The following is a 14065-nucleotide window of genomic DNA, read 5'->3' as shown; positions in this document are numbered from 1 at the left end:
TCAACAGACAGACGGACTTACATATCTATAAAATAGTTTTAAAATATACTTTTATAAAAAAAGTATCATTTATAAAAATGTATTAAAAGGAATTTAAACAAAAATATACTTTTTTAAAAAGTACTAAAAGTTATTTTTCTAAAAAAGTATCAAAAAGTACTTTTATAAAAATTATTAAGTAATTTTGTAAACTAGTTTTAAAAGCTACTTTTATAAAAAAGGTATAAGATTAAAAAAAAGGTATAAGAAAAAAAATAATAATAAAAAGTACTTTTCTTAAAAAGTATTATAATTTACTTTTCCAAAAAAAGTAATTAAAAAAGGTATTTTTCTAAAAAAAATGTTTTAAATTGTAGTTGTTAAAAAAAGTATTAAAAGGAAATTTTCCAACTGGTACTTTTCTAAAAAAAACATTAAAACATTACATACTTTAAAAAAGTATTAACAGATATTTTTCTAAAAAAAACATTTTTTTAAATGTATAATATCTTAAGTTTTTCTAAAGCCTTTTGGGAAAAGGTTTCCCAACAATAAATTTCAGTGAATTTATCAATAAAATTGGGAATTTAGCATTAAAAATTTTACTAAAATAACATTAAAAGGTATTTTTCAAAAAGGTACTAAAATAAATTTCTAAAAAAATATGAAGGTACTTTTCAAAAAATGTATTAAAAGGTAATTTTCTAAAAAAAAAGTGTTAAGGGTACTTTTCTAAAAAGTATTAAAATTTTTAGGTACCTTTTTGAAAACTTCTTTAGTCTGAAATACTTTGGTTTAATACGAACTAAAACATTTTAAACAAGGCGTTAATGTATTTCTGGGAAAAATTTAAAATACTTTTTCCTAAAATTGATACTTTTTGAAAAAATAGGAAAACTTTTTTTTTGAAAAATTTAAAAATGTGCCTGGTTTGTCTTTTAGAATGGCTTTATATACCCTTCTCACGAAGGTGAATAGTTTGTCAGTCCGTGTGTAATTTCCACAATATAATTTTCCGACCCTATAAAGAATATATATTATGGATCCTTATAGATAGCGGAATCGATTGAAATCAATTTTCTGAAGACCCCAGATATTTTCGGGATCCAAATCTTCAATAATTCTGTCAGACATGCTTTCGAGAAGTTTCCTATTTAAAATCAGCAAAATCGGTCCACCTATAGCTGGATTACTAAGTCATTAATATAGACATCTAATGATAGATATTTCAAAGACCTTTGCAACGACGTGTATAAGACCATATGGGTCTTATACACGTCAAAATGGGCCAATTTTTTTCACAAAAAAAAAAAAATTAAAAAACAAACAAATTTTTTTAAAATTTAAAAAATTAAAAAAATTTTAAATAACAATTCGAATTTTTTTTTTCCAAAAAGTGAAAAAAACAACTTTTACCTAAAAATATTTAAAATTTGTTTTTTGAAAAATTTTAATTATTGAAAGGTGGATCTTTAAAATCATATACAATGTTAATCATTTTTTAAATGTTTGCTAATGTCAATAATTAAGCGAAATTTCCTTTCAGTTATTTTGTATTTTATCAATTGTGAAAAGTTGTAAATTTTCCAATATTGTAAAAGGAACTCAATATTTGAAAATGAAAATAACTAAATTAAATTCTTTATTTCTTTATAAAAGACCTATATTTCTAAAGATAAGCCTGAATAAGCATTTGTAATTATGTAATGTTATTTAAACTATTTAAGATTATTTCCAAATATATATATAAGACTTTAAATAATCAAGGCCTAACAGCAAAAATATCCTAATCAACAATATAAACGATTTGTGTGTTGTTTTAAAGGAAATCAATGATTTAGATGCTTTTAAAATAACAGTATTTCGTACACTTATGACATTACAAGAAACGGTTCTAAATTATATTGTATACATATTTGCAATAAAAAACTTAAATTGAATATATTGTTGGTTAAGAGGTTTTTGTTGTTAAGGATCATAAAGACATAATGATGATATTGGAAAAGTAGGATTATTGTTAACAATTTCCAAGGTTTTTTTATGCCATGGAAAAAAACCCTAAACAAATTTTTATTTAGGGCCTGTTTACTTAACCTTTTCTTAAGGTCATATTTTAGCTGATCATTTGCATTTAGGGTAATTTCATGTACATATCTATAGAGTATTTGTAAATAACAAAAGGCTAGGGAACTTGTGGTTGTAAATACATTTGCACGAAATTATTAAGCCAACAAAAAATAGTAGAGTTTGAATTTTGCTTATGACTGTGTCATATATTTTTTTTTGTATGAACAACCCACACATTTACTCTACACAAATAAATGACATGAGTTTAACGCCAAATAATATTAAAAAAAAAACAATAACAACAAAAATAATTTTTTGCGATTTTTTTCTCTTTAGGTTGTCATAGCTAAAATACAACAACAACAATTACAGTAATAAAAACAATTTTAAATGCGAATATCTTTTAGTACATGTGTATCTATCTAATGATACATACTGGGGAAGCAGCTTAAGTGGATTGTGTTTTCGTTCATTCGTTCGTTCGTTTATTTGTTTGTTTTGTTTTTTTTTAGACTAAAGATCGAAATAAATTTAGGTCAACAAAATGAAATGAAAATGACAAATACTAAATATTATACATACAAATGTATATGTAGATATTTACAAGTTAATTTGGTTATGGTTAAATTATTTACATATTTGGATGATTAAAAATTTACTTAGACAAAAATAAATAAAACCAAAACTTTACATTTTCAAACTTAATTTAAAATCGAAAAAAAAAATTTAAAAATTTAATGTTATATAAATAAAACCCAGCTTGGGTTTAATTAAAAATAACTGTATATCCCTGTAAATTTGTTTTTGAAAGTATTTATAAATATTATATTTTATCATGTAGTGGTTTGAATTTGTTAAACCAAATGTGACACCACAAACACCTTTTAAAATATGTTTCTAAAAGTTTATTTTTCGGTTTAAACGAAATATTTATATAGAGAATATATGTTTTTATATTTTTGTTTTTATCAAATGTCTTTGAAATGTGATTGTCGGTAAGCAAAAATAGCTAAATATATATAAAAATAGCCTTTGAAAACTATTTGGAGACAAACAATATTTTTATTTTTTATTAATAAATTTTAGAACAGAGACATTTAACTCATAAAAACAAGCTAAACAGAAAAACAAAATATCTATGTATGTACGTTATCAATGTTTGAACTAATTTATAGTGTAGTGGATATATGTATGTGCAAGTCTTAAATAAATAATATGAAAATTTTGTCATGCGACCTAATTGCCAGCCAATAAATAAATGTTTTCTTTAATTTCTTATTTAAGAAAACATGATTGAATGAAATGATTCAATCATATTGAATGATGCACCCAAAAAACAACAGACAATTTTAAGATGACATTGCAAAATTAGAATTGCTGCTAATGGAAATAATGTTTTCATAAAAATTATAAAGGAGGACATGCAATTTAAGGAAATTTACAGTTTAAGAATTCTGTTCGTTTGCAATAGGAGCATTAGGCTGTCGAAGTTAACATCATCCGCTCTTATACTGCTCTTAGAAATCCGCAGCAATTTGGTTGAAAACTGTTGCAATAGGCGCATTAGGTTATCAAAGTAGACATCATCCGCTCTTATTACATTCTTAGAAATCTACAGCAATTTGGTTGAACTTTAAATTTTTGTTAACTTAACAGAGATTACCTACAATACTTAATGATCAGCTATAGTTTAACCCTTATCCTGTATTTCAAAATGAAATGTTTATGATATTAGTGGTACAATTTTGCCCAATATGAAAACTTCATATTTTTTTTTATATTTCTGATTATATTTTATTTATCAGAAAGAATCCTGACAGTATAACAAGGATGGCGCTAGAGTGGAATCCTTAAGGTTCAAGAAGCCGTGGTCGGCCAAAGAATACATGGAGACGCACGATACTCCAAGATCTAGGACAGTGCAATCTTACATGGGAAGACGCGAAAACAACTGCAACAAATCGTGTAAGATGCAGATGCTTTGTGGAAGCCATATACTTCCAAGAGGGGTAATATAGAAAAAAAAAACATTTTTTACACCTCATGGTATGTAATCGTAATGATTCTGGCAAATAAATTTGTTAGCTTCTGACAAATGCTTTGTGGTAGATTCATTATGCGTGATATTTTACCGCTTATTCATTGATTTTATTGTTGTCAGTTGACTTCTGTCAAAATTTGAACAAGCTGCGTCATTTACCTCGTGACTTGTTGGCCGATCGGACATTGAAAATTCGAGAGATTGTGGATGGGCATCTTACATGGCTCAGTGGTTTCAATATTGAATGATCACATGTATATGAAAAAGCTTTCCGCAAGATGGCTGCTGAATTTGCTCACAATCGGATGCACAAAAGGCTACACACATGTGCAGTAGTGTGTCCCAAAAAAAGTTTTTTTTTTATTTTGATGGGTGCTCAAGCATAATTTAAAAGCTTATAGGGTAAATTTTTTTTGAGATTTTTTTCAGATTTTTCGGAAGAGGTCGCTCAAATCCAGTTTTTGTCAAAAATCGGGCTTGTCGGACTTTTTTTAAGTTTTCTTCATAACTTTGTCAATACCCACAATTTTAATTACTTTTGAGGATACAGTTTAAAAGAAAAATGTACATGCTTTATTTTTGTGGGCAAAATTTTTTATTTTTTGCAATGAATTGGCTCATTAAGGTGTCCTACATTACAATTTTTCGAAATTTTTCAAGAAATTTATATGACATCGACAAATCTTATATTTTGGAAGAAATACAAAAATTGGAGAAACTTTGGACAAAGTGCAAGAGCCTATGTTGATAAATAAAACTATTTTTTATACAAAAAAAAAACTGTATTTCATCCCTTGTATATTTAAAAACTATGTATTTGCTAAATAAATAATTGTACAGGGTTATCGAAAAATAAGTACACTCAGGTCTCGTTTTATGCGGATTTTTTTTAAGCGGATTAAAATTTATGCGGTTTTTAAATTAACGATTTTTTTTGGAATTTTAACAGATTTTAAAATTTTAGATGTTTTTTTTTAAATTCTAGTGGTGAAAATGATATTTTACAATATGATGACAATATGTTTATATCATCTAGTGATGAAAATGACGTTGAACCAATTCCTAAACTATGCCGAAAATTATTCAGTCATTCAGATTGATCATGCATATTTACAGAATTTCCTTAAAAAATGTTTTAGCTTAATTTTTGGATCATTTTCTGTTTTTTCTGTGACTAATGAATTAATATTATATTTTTATTTATTTTTTTTAAAGGTTTTTGTTTTTACTGTTTAAGTAAATGAAATAAATATAGTTTTGATGATTTTTTTATGCGATTTTGTACTGGTTTTTTAATTAAAATTTGAATTTATGCGGTTTTTCAGGATTTTGGAACGAATCATTAGTTTTTATATGAAGCTAGAGTATCGTTTTATGCGAATTCAATTTATGCGATTTTGGAACGCATCTATCGCATAAAACGAGACCTGAGTGTAAATGCCAAATGCATTGAATTTTAAAATTTCCACACGGCGTATGAGTAACAATTTTTGCATACAAAAATTGTAATGCAGTTTTAAATCCATAACACTCATACGCTTAGTTAGCAACCAACTACAACATCAATTCACAACAATAAATTCTCAATATAGACAGAGTAAGAAACCAATAAATTAAGCAATCTTGACAAAAATCTTTGATAAAATTTCAAAAAAAAAAAATACTGACATACAGTGGTGGCCAGGAATTTAAGACAAAAATTGTTTGCTAAATTCCACGTGATTGTCAATTATTTTTTCAAATATTTCCACAAATATGTATGCATGAGGACTGTTTTAACACACACGTGTGTTTTATTCGACTGTGTCAATTCATACATATTCACCACGAACACATACAATTTTTCTACAACTTGACCAAAAAATTTTTTTTTTTAATAAACATATTTTCTCACATTTGTATCATTATATTTTTATTATTATAAAATATTCGGACCAAATTTCGTATTTTTAGTTCCATTAGTTTCGGTCATATCATGTTATTAACAGCGGATGTTCGCTGAGGTGGGTCAACGTATTTCCACATATCTTTGTCCATATATGTTTTACCGATTTTTCCAAACATTTTTCAGAAACTAGAAACATTAATAATAAATTTCATACCCTTAGAGGTCCTTTTATTTTGGCTCTATTGCATTTAAAATTCAGTTGATGAAAAAAATTCAAGTATTTGTCTTAAATTGGTGGCCACCACTGTATGTCAATTTAAAGGGACATACCAAGAAAACAAGACTAGACATACAAATGACATTAAATCAAAATGATGTGCAATCAACGTGTTAATATAATACAAACATAATTATATATTTTAGATTTCAAAAATACTAATACCGCAGAAAGAAGCAAGAAATGCATATAGTATGTACATAAATACATACATACAAACATACAGTGGTGGCCACCAATTTAAGACAAATACTTGAATTTTTTTCATCAACTGAATTTTAAGTGCGATAGAGCCAAAATAAAAGGACCTCTAAGGGTATGAAATTTATTATTAATGTTTCTAGTTTCTGAAAAATGTTTGGAAAAATCGGTAAAACATATATGGACAAAGATATGTGGAAATACGTTGACCCACCTCAGCGAACATCCGCTGTTAATAACATGATATGACCGAAACTAATGGAACTAAAAATACGAAATTTGGTCCGAATATTTTATAATAATTCAAATATAATGATATAAATGTGAGAAAATATGTTTATTTAAAAAAAAATTTTTTTGGTCAAGTTGTAGAAAAATTGTATGTGTTCGTTGTGAATATGTATGAATTGACACAGTCGAATAAAACACACTTGTGTGTTAAAACAGTCCCCATGCATACATATTTGTCGAAATATTTGAAAAAATAATTACCAACCACGTGGAATTTAGCAAACAATTTTTGTCTTAAATTCCTGGCCACCACTGTATGTAAATAATTTAAAGCAAATTAAAATAATTTATTACAAGGCAGACACTAACACTTAAATATACAAAACCCGACACACGCACACTCTCAAAACAAAAGTTGCATGCAACACAATAGCAACGACAACAACAACGGCAACGTCAAACAAGTGACAATTGCATTATTATAGTAAGCCAATTTGCAAAAGCATGCAGCGGCACAAGTAGCCGTTTGTATTAACACAGCCAACAACAGAACAACAACAACAATGTCTTGTTTATTAAATATAGCAAAATGTTGACCCACTCATTTATGTCGGCAGCTTTTCATTTTCCGCAAACATAAAACATATTGCTGCTTAAATAAATACGCATACAACATCACAGGAGCAGCAGCAGCAGCAGAAGCAACATCAGTTGTGGTAGTAGTTTGTTGATGATATTAAACATTTGCCATCTTACGCACATTTGTATATTAATAAATACCCACCCATACTTAGCAGTAATTTGTTTTTCATTCTAAGAAAATACTTGGAATTTAAATACACACATGTGTAACTATACATTATTATTTGTATTAAGCACGCATCACATTTGTACATTTCCTTTTTTAATTTCTCCCTCTCTGACGCCTATTTAGACACCCTTCTCTTACTGATTAACCTTAGTGCAACATACAAGCGAATAGAGAATGCATTGCTTAGAAAGCAAAAGAAAACTGATTTTAACCCAGGAAGGGGTGAATAGAAAACATATTTTTTAAAAATCAAATGTATTAAATTACTTTGAAATATTCAAATAATGACTTCTTTAGTAACTGATGCAACTACTTGGATTGGTCAACAAATAAATAAAGGAAACAATTTTAGTGCCGAGATACTGTTAGTGCAGGCTGGGATCCAGGTCAACCATTTTGGGGGGATAAAATATAAATTTTTCCTACACTTTTCTTTTTTTAATTTTTTATATGAACAATTTTCGGTTTTGGGGGAGGGTGGAAATTCCTATTTCACCCACTCTGGATCCGCGCCTGCGTTAGTGGTTTTGTGTTAACACCAGAGATCGAAAATAACTCGTCCATATACCAAAAAACCCAAATTGTGATTTATATTTTTGTGATAAAATTAAATCACTGAAAATAACAGTTATAAAATGATTTTTATTTAAATGGTTTGGTATGACCTTTATTCGTTTTTGTTGTTTTTTTAATGATTTGGTGAGAGATAAACAATTCATTTGTTCTTGTTCTTAATAACTGTTATTTTCTCTTTAATTTACATACAATAACATATTATTAGTATTTTTTAACAAATTATGGAAATATTCACCCCTATCAACATTTCACATGAAATATTTTCCTTTTTTCGTTCATCAACTTTGTTCACGTGAAAAAATTCCCCTTGTTGTGAAATTTTTAGATGGAATTTTGTAAACAATAAACAGCTGTTACGAACAAAATCAACTATTGTGAATGTAAAGTTCATCATGATATTCCCGATAGCAATTTTCCCTTCGAGGGAAATGGATATTTCATGGGAACAAAATTTCACATGTTATTGCCGTTAGGGGTGAATATGATAACTATGAAGTAATGAAGGCTGAGTAACAGAAATGAGAATTTTTTTTAAATTGTTATTAATCTTTTGATAAATTATATTTGATTTGCATCAAATGCATTTTTGCGATTTATTTTTCATGTTCGCAAATAAAAGTCACAAGCTGACCTTTACGAAAAAAATAAATTATGAATCACTCATCCAGATTATTTGTGTTTATTTCTTTACTGTTTCTCTCAACCCCAAACCTAAAATCTTCTCGAATAAATCACTCTCTCAGTGATATATCACTCATCCAGATTATTTGTGTTTATTTCTTTACTGTTTCTCTCAACCCCAAACCTAAAATCTTCTCGAATAAATCACTCTCTCAGTGATATATCACAAAAAATTATTTTTAAATGGCTGCGAATGAGAATTTACCATTGAAATGAAAGTGAAACCGTTATTTTCGGTCTCTGGTTAACAAAAATAATGTATTTAAATTTGTTTTACTACGTGTATCTTTGGATCTATCCGAATGCAACTACAAAACAACTTATCAACTTTTCACTTTGCACTTACAAAATTTTTTTTCAATTTTCAAAACTTTATGTTCCTCGGAAATATAAAATTTGATAAGTTGAAATTGATAAGTGTAATTTGCAAAGTTTTTGCAATTTTTATATTCTTTTTGCAATTTCTGTTCCACGTACGTTCTCTTGTTCAAAGTGCAAAGTTAATATTGAAAAGTGTAATTTGCTAAAATTTTGCAAATTATTATGCTGTTTCGTTCCACAAAAACTGTAAATTCTATATTTGCAAAGCAAATTTTGATAAGTTTGTCACAAAATTTGCAAGGTAAACGATCGCTTTACAAATTCATATTGTTATAACTAGTGATGCTTTAAAAACGTTAAGACGTGAATTTTTGTTCGACGATAGTGAAGAAAAATTATAGAGACCGACTAAATTTTACAAATTTATATATAAAAAAAAAATTAAAAATTAAAAAAAAAAAAAATGTTTGGCATAAAATTGTTACTAAAAAAATAAAAAAAAATTGTTTTTAAAAATTTATTTTGAAAAAAAAATTTTGGCATAAAATTTTTGTCACTAAAAAAATTAAAATAAAAAATTTAAAAACATTTTGAAATGAAAATTAAAAAAAATATTTGTTTACCTAAAAATATTTAAAATTTTTATTTCAAAGTATTATTTGGTGAAGGGTATATAAGATTCATCACATCCGAATATAGCGCTCTTACTTGTTCTTTAATCACATGTAACGGCTTATTTTAACACGTTCTTTTTAGCAAAGCAAAGTAAAAAATCAAATTTTCGAAAACTGTCACGATTTTTTTTCAATTTCAAAATTCCAATTTTCGAAAACTATGAACATTTTTATGATTAAATTACCTTAAAATAATTTTTATCGATTTTAAAAAATTTTATAATGGATTTAAAAAAAATCAAAATTAAGTTCGAGTTTTCCAACATATTTAAAAGATGAAAAAATATAATATTTAAAAATATGTATATTTAAACCTTTAAAATAACTAAAAACAATGTTTGTTGGATTTTTAATTTATTAAATTTAGAATCATTGGATTTTTTTTTTATTGACAATTTTCAAAATTTAAATTTTTGAAATTTTCAAAAACTATCAAAATGATTGTATTTAAATATTATAAATTTAAATTTTGTCGATTTTAAAAGAATTTTAGTTGGAAAAAAATTCAAAATTATGTTCGAATTTTTTAACATAATTAAAGATGAAATATTATTTTGTATTTTTTTGAAAAAAAAAAATTATATTTAAACTTTAAAAATGACTAATAACAAGGTTTATTGGATTTTAAAATTTAGATTTAAATTTTTGAAAACCATAAAATTTTTTATTAAAAAAATGATCAAAATAGTGTTTAAAAACATAGAAATTGACAAGAACTAAATAATTTTAAATTCTAAAAGAAATTTCTTATATATATTAATAGAAAATTTTGAAAATTATAAAATAATTGCATAAAATCGAAGTATGGAATACTTAAATTCCGAAATATTCCGAATAAAAATGATACAACATGGTTCAAAATTTAAATTGTAAAATATTATCTCTTATATTTCACAATATATTGAAATTTAAAATACGAACAAATATCACAAATTCTTAGATAGTCCATTAAAAATAAGTTTAAGTTATAAAAAACTATAATTTTGTGTGTAAATTACGAAATTAAAGATCTGAAAACAATTTTAAATATTGAAAAAATATTGAAACATTTTTGAGGGTTACAAAAATGTTAAAATTGTTTTGCCGAAGTGTTTTTGAATCATGCCTTAAGTTCAAATTCAAAATTCGAAATTAATTAAATTAAAACATTTTTTTGCAAACATAATAAATTATGTTAAAATATAACATTCATTACATAATTAAATGTTCTTCAATTTCGATATTAAAATTTTAGATTACTTTCGTTAAACATGGGTTAATTATTATAAAAAATATAAGTGCGAATAGAAGCATACAGTACATGTATGTATATGACACTGTTAATTGGTACTATAATGTATTTTTATATTTTATTTTATTGTTGTTTTATTTAGATATTTCTATGTATTATTATATGCAGTACGTGTAAATGTAAATGCATTGCTGTTTATTATAAAGTGCTAATTATCATTTTAGTTTAAATGACAAAATGTCTGTGACGTTAGACGTTTTAAAAATATACATTTGTATTTTTATAATAAAAAAAAAGTTTATAAAACTTATAATGTGCCTGTTGCTAAAAGTTGAGTTTGTCAATTGTTTCTTGTGATTAGAAAAAAACTATTTTTCTGCGGTATAATTTTCTTGTATTTCTTTCTTTTAATACCTTTTAATTAAATTATTTTTGATTTGTTAAGCAAAATAATATGTAGGCGTGTGAAATTAATATATAATTTTTAATTACAAACTGTAACAGTGAGAAAAACTATCTGTCATGTGACAATTTAAATATATAATAGCAGGAAATTTAACGTAAATGCAGTAAAGTTTTGTTTTCTGTTCTAAGAACGTAGTTAGGCGCTAAGGTTTTGTTTAGAAATTAATTTAATTGTTTTGAAATGTTTTGTTAGTTTTGTTTTATTTGTTATCAGTTGCAAATATTTTGATTTTTGAACTTTAAATTGTTGGTTGTTGGTGAAAAATTTTTTTAAATTTTTCCATTCATTCACACAGCGCACACGATAAGATCATCTATACCCCACTCTTCACCCCCACTCGCTCATATTGTCTTTACGATAAGCTGCCCACCAAACTACACGTGTGGTCAAATGTGCCGTTTTAATTGCTTACGATATTTCGTTTTTTGTTTTACTAAACTTTTAATCGCTATAAAAATTAGCAATTTTGTATTATTTTTAAAACAAATATATTTTTCTTTTTTTTAAAACAAGTAGAAAGGCCGACCATTTAATACCCTATCATAAGTAAATCAGAAAAAGCATTTAAAATTTCAATAATTCTTTTTTTATTGAGTAATTTGCGGAAGTGTCACTTATGTATATGGGAGCTATGACCAATTATGGAATGATCGCCATGAAATTAGGTTGCGTGATTTATTTGTATATGAAACTTATTTATATTGAATTTTATTTGCCAACATTCTTAAGAGATGTATGCTCTTTAATGTGAATTTCGGAAATGGGCTTTATATTAGAGCTATGATCAATAAGGGACCGATCGCCATGAAATTAGATGGCGTGATTTCTATCTATATAAAACTTATTTGTGTTAAAATATATTTGGGTGCCGATATTTTTAAGATAGTAATGATCATTAAGGTGATTTTCGGAAGTGGGCCCTATATGGCAGTTATGGATCGTACCGCACAAAATTTTAAAATATGATTTATTTTAATATAAAACCTATTTGTTGATAAATATATGAAAAAATCAAGAGGAAATTTGTAAGGGAGATAGGGGAACTAATGGACCGATTTCAACAAGCGAACACTGTTTACATGGAAACCTCAAATCGACTCAGAAAGTGCTTCATTCGGTATTGTGTTGGACTAATGTTTTCAGCACTACCCTTCTCACTATGGTGGTGTAGGGTATAAAAATGGGTGTGTCTGAAATTAATATTGAGTGATTAACAAAAATGGGAGACTATATAAATTTGGTGCTAATTTCCAATCCAGAGAAAACCAGAACATTTTTTGTTGTTTTATACGAAATGTATTCTTATCGTTTATATACAATATTTTAAAACTACAACTACTAGCACATTTGTTTAAATATGATTTCTTAATTTTGCTAATTTTCTCTTTTAATTTTGACTAATTATTATTGTTTACGTTTATTTGAACAATTACAAAATACTATCAGTAGTGGATTTTGCACTTAAAGTGTAGTTCATTTAAGTTTATTAAATAATTTCACTTTCATTTAGAAACAAACATTTCAAAGTGTTTTGTTTTTTTTAATATATTCTAAAGATAAGAATTTCTAAAGTAATAAAAATAGTATTAAATGTAATTGAAAAAAATATTAAAAGTGTACAATATAATACAAACAAGTATTACAAAAGGTTTTGCAAAAACTTAAAACTTGCAACTTTTCCAAATTATAATTTCGAAATTAAATATAAAGAGAAATACGTTTTTAATTGAATAAAATACTTAATTTAAAGACAAATCATGTTCCTCCAAATGATTTTGTTTCAGTTTTAAGATTTTCGAAATTAAGTTCGAATTTCAGAAAATTGTTGATTAAGTTAATTATATAAAAAAAGCATTAGTTTAAAATTGTCTTCTTAGTTTAAAAATACTGAAAATGTTGATTATTGCAACATATTAAATTTATTCCAAAAGTTTGAGTTAAAAATTTGAAATTAACTTCGAATTTATTGAAATTTCCAAAATTTGTTAAAACAATATAAATTTTTAGGTTGGTAATTTTCTGCAAAATTAATTCATTTTCAAATTTGAAATATGTTTTAAAATTAATAAAACACCAGATTTAAAGAGAATATATACACCAAAGGCTTTTGTGACAGATCATTTTAAGAAATTCGAAATTAAGTTTAAAATTTTTTTTTAAAAAAATATAGTTTTTTAATAAAAACATACAAAACAGGGGCCGAATTAGCGCATTCGATATCGAGTAAATTCGATCGTAATTTTCTGATTTGAGATTACGGCATTCGATATCGAGCATGAAATTTAGTACATTTTGTTATAATTACGATATCGATACGATAGTTCATTCGATCACGAGTGCGGTAATTTGGCCCCTGGTAATTTTTATTATCTAAAAATTTATTTTCGAATTTTAACACATTTCAAAATTAATAAAATAAATAATATAATAAAGCAAACATACGTTTTAGAGTATTCAGCGACAATATTTAGAAAATCGAATTTAAGTTAGAATTTTTGAAATCAATTTTAAAATCTCTAATTCTATTCCAAATCAAAACAATAAAAAATTTATTAGTTCGACAACTAGTTCTAGATAGCATGCAGTTAGGCCAGTTAGGCGTTGGTATCAATGATTTTGGT

At 25.9% G+C, this 14065-nt stretch overlaps 1 protein-coding gene across 4 annotated transcripts in view; it reads right to left on the bottom strand.

Annotated features, from left to right (window-relative positions):
- The window catches only part of fru (fruitless), a 353194-nt gene that overhangs the window by 94752 nt on the left and 244377 nt on the right, over positions 1 to 14065 (bottom strand). The gene's annotated exons all lie outside the window — the stretch shown is intronic.

Source organism: Calliphora vicina, chromosome 1, assembly GCF_958450345.1.
Source record: "Calliphora vicina chromosome 1, idCalVici1.1, whole genome shotgun sequence".
Classification (NCBI taxonomy): domain Eukaryota; kingdom Metazoa; phylum Arthropoda; class Insecta; order Diptera; family Calliphoridae; genus Calliphora; species Calliphora vicina.
Note: the sequence above shows the minus strand (reverse complement) of the source record. Positions and strands in the feature narration are given on the sequence as shown.